This window comes from Sinocyclocheilus rhinocerous, unplaced genomic scaffold (genome assembly GCF_001515625.1).
Source record: "Sinocyclocheilus rhinocerous isolate Xijiao unplaced genomic scaffold, SAMN03320098_v1.1 scaffold936, whole genome shotgun sequence".
NCBI lineage: Eukaryota > Metazoa > Chordata > Actinopteri > Cypriniformes > Cyprinidae > Sinocyclocheilus > Sinocyclocheilus rhinocerous.
Genome location: NW_015662583.1, coordinates 773,110 through 775,925, shown reverse-complemented (window position 1 = coordinate 775,925; position 2,816 = coordinate 773,110). Strand labels below are relative to the sequence as shown.

General features: G+C 35.0%; 1 protein-coding gene across 3 annotated transcripts in view; it reads right to left on the bottom strand.

The window, feature by feature from the left end:
* Positions 1 to 1,622, bottom strand: part of LOC107728135 (mitotic checkpoint serine/threonine-protein kinase BUB1 beta-like) — a 19,573-nt gene extending 17,951 nt beyond the window's left edge. For all 3 annotated transcript variants that reach the window (XM_016538224.1, XM_016538222.1, XM_016538225.1), the window contains exon 1: positions 1,488 to 1,622. The gene's annotated coding sequence lies outside the window, so the exon portion shown is untranslated. The remainder of the gene's footprint in view (positions 1 to 1,487) is intronic.
* Between the last annotated feature and the right edge of the window lie 1,194 nt (positions 1,623 to 2,816).

The following is a 2,816-nucleotide window of genomic DNA, read 5'->3' as shown; positions in this document are numbered from 1 at the left end:
GATAGTTCACCCAAAAATGAAAATTACCCCATGATTTGCTCACCCTCAAGCCATCCTAGGTGTATATGACTTTCAGACGAATACAACTCGAGTTATATTAAAAAATGTCCTGGCTCTTCCAAGCTTTATAATAGCAGTGAATGGGTGGTGATATTCAATAGTCCAATAAACTGTGTCAATCCATCATAAAAAGTCAATCCATTTAAATAAGGATATTTTTCTTACAAAAGTGCATTGATTTGCTTCAGGATGCCTTTATTAACCCCTCAGAGCCGAATCGAATTGGAACATCTGAATCGATACCCAGCCCTAGTGGTGATATTCAATAGTCCAATAAACTGTGTCAATCCATCATAAAAAGTGCTCCACACGGTTACGGGGGGGTTAATAAAGGCCTCCTGAAGCAAATCTCCTTTACTCCTGTAAACAAAACTTGGTTCTCGCGAGACTAGCATATTCTCACCGGACATTACGCTACGCTTATGTCCTATGCCATTCACCAGAACGCCACTCTCTCGTGTACACGCGTACGACAGTTAGCGGAAACTACAGATTACGTTTATAGTTTTAAATAAGGATATTTTTCTTACAAAAGTGCATTGATTTGCTTCAGGAGGCCTTTATTAACCCCTCAGAGCCGTGTGGGACACTTTTTATGATGGATGGACGCAGTTTTTTGGACTTCTATTGGACTATTGAATCTCAACACCCATTCACTGCCATTATAAAGCTTGGAAGAGCAAGGACATTATTTAATATAACTCCAATTAAATTCATCTGAACGAAGAAAGTCATATACACCTAGGACGGCTTGAGGGTGAGTAAATCATGAGGAAATGTTCATTTTTGGGTGAACTATCCCTTTAAGAGGACACATAGATAGGATAAATACAGAGATGCCGTTTTCACTGCTTAAGGATTAACAGAACTTTGGATAGTTTCCATGTACTCGTCTAGATCAAGTCTGAATAAAGAAAAGAGACAGATTTTTGTTTATTTATGTGAAATTTAGCTAGCAGGAAACACAAATTAAGTTATATTTTCTTTCGAGTAGTCAAACAATTCAGAGAAAACATCTTTAAAACAGAAAGAAAAGTCACTTACAAAATGAGATTAACGTTAGATGAATATGAATAAATCTGACCAGAATGTCTCTGTGTACAAAACAGAAAACTATAGTTGTGATATAATTCAAGGGTGTAGAATTTAGCACAGACGCTTTGACATGATGTAACGTTAGGCTAATATTCAGCGACTACTAAATTGACCCTAGCTAAATCAAACCTACGCCCTTGATTTAATCAATACAACATGATTGTTTGCTTGGAAGGTTGTTTGTAGTCCGAATACTAGAAATAACGCGAGTAACATGGGTTAATATTCATTTACTGTCAGTCAGTCTACAGCTAGCAAAACATGTTCAAACCGTCAAAACATTATATTTGCGCCTGATATACATGTAGAAGTTGTAAAAATCACGACTATACCTCCGAAAGTCATCAAATATTCCTGTTTCGTCGCAGTCCGCTTGAATAATATAGCCGAAATGCTGTTTGCTAACAGCAGTGTTGTTGTGCGATTCGAGGTTTAATTTCAAATCCTGCCACGTGACTATGACGTACGAACTTACGCTCCTCGGTACGTCACATACGGTCACGTAATGCGCTCATTATGTTTTTTTTTGTTGTTGTTTTTTTGCATTTTTGCATTTTTATTTTTGTTGTGTATATAAGATGTCTTAGATTTAAATGAGATATTTCATAAAAAAGAAAGTAAACATAGTTACGTCTGGATGGACTTAGGATAAACCTCCCTTTATTAATGCGAAAGCTCTGCATTGCCCTACATAAAATAACATGGTAATTTTTCCATTTCATAAATTATTTATAAATAATGGCTGTGTTCTGTAAAAATGTTGGACATATAGTAAGAGGTGATCTTTTCCTACAAAGGTACATTTAAACATACATATATACATATACATACATATATATATATATATATATCCCTTTATGGTACGAGTTGCCATATGGCAAGAATTAATTTCTACTCATTTCCTTGCACTCATTTTATTGCACAATGGAACTTAAAAGGGGTAGCCAATGATGTGCTGTTTTTAAGTCACATGACATTTGAATTTCTTGTCCAAAACTCTTTTTTCCCCATCATCTTTTCCCAGCATCTTTAAGTAAATTTGATATTTTTATTCACAATTTAACTTTGTCTAACATATAGTTTTACTGTAAATTGAGAAAATATCAATGTTTCCATGGCAACACTGTACCACAGTGTAATTGCAGTAATGTATTTCCCAATTGGGATTTTTTTATAGATGGTAGTATCAATAATATGATTGCAGTTATTTATTTATTTTAAGTGTCTATTGTAGCATAGTTGTATTTATGTATAAATAACAAAATAATTTCTTTTCAGAAAAATGAATACAGCAATATTTTACGGAAAGGCCAGTAGGATGTGATGAGAGTGAGGATGAGTTAGCCTTCAGTGAAGGGTAAATGAAAGGGATCTACTTATTTTTGGTTTGCATGAGTTCTGAGTATATAAATCTATCAATTTTTAAAAGAAAAGAAAATTATAATTTTATAGAAAAACCACTTTCTTGATGGTATTCATTTTCCATTGTGGTACAGCGTTGCCATATAGCAACATTTCCCTAAGTACCCCCCACACTCATATATATATGTGTGTGTCTGTGTGTGTGTGTGAGAGAGTGAGAGTGTGTGTGAGTGTGTGTGTGTGTGTGTGAGAGAGAGTGAGAGTGTGTGTGAGTGTGTGTGTGTGTGTGTGTGTGTGTG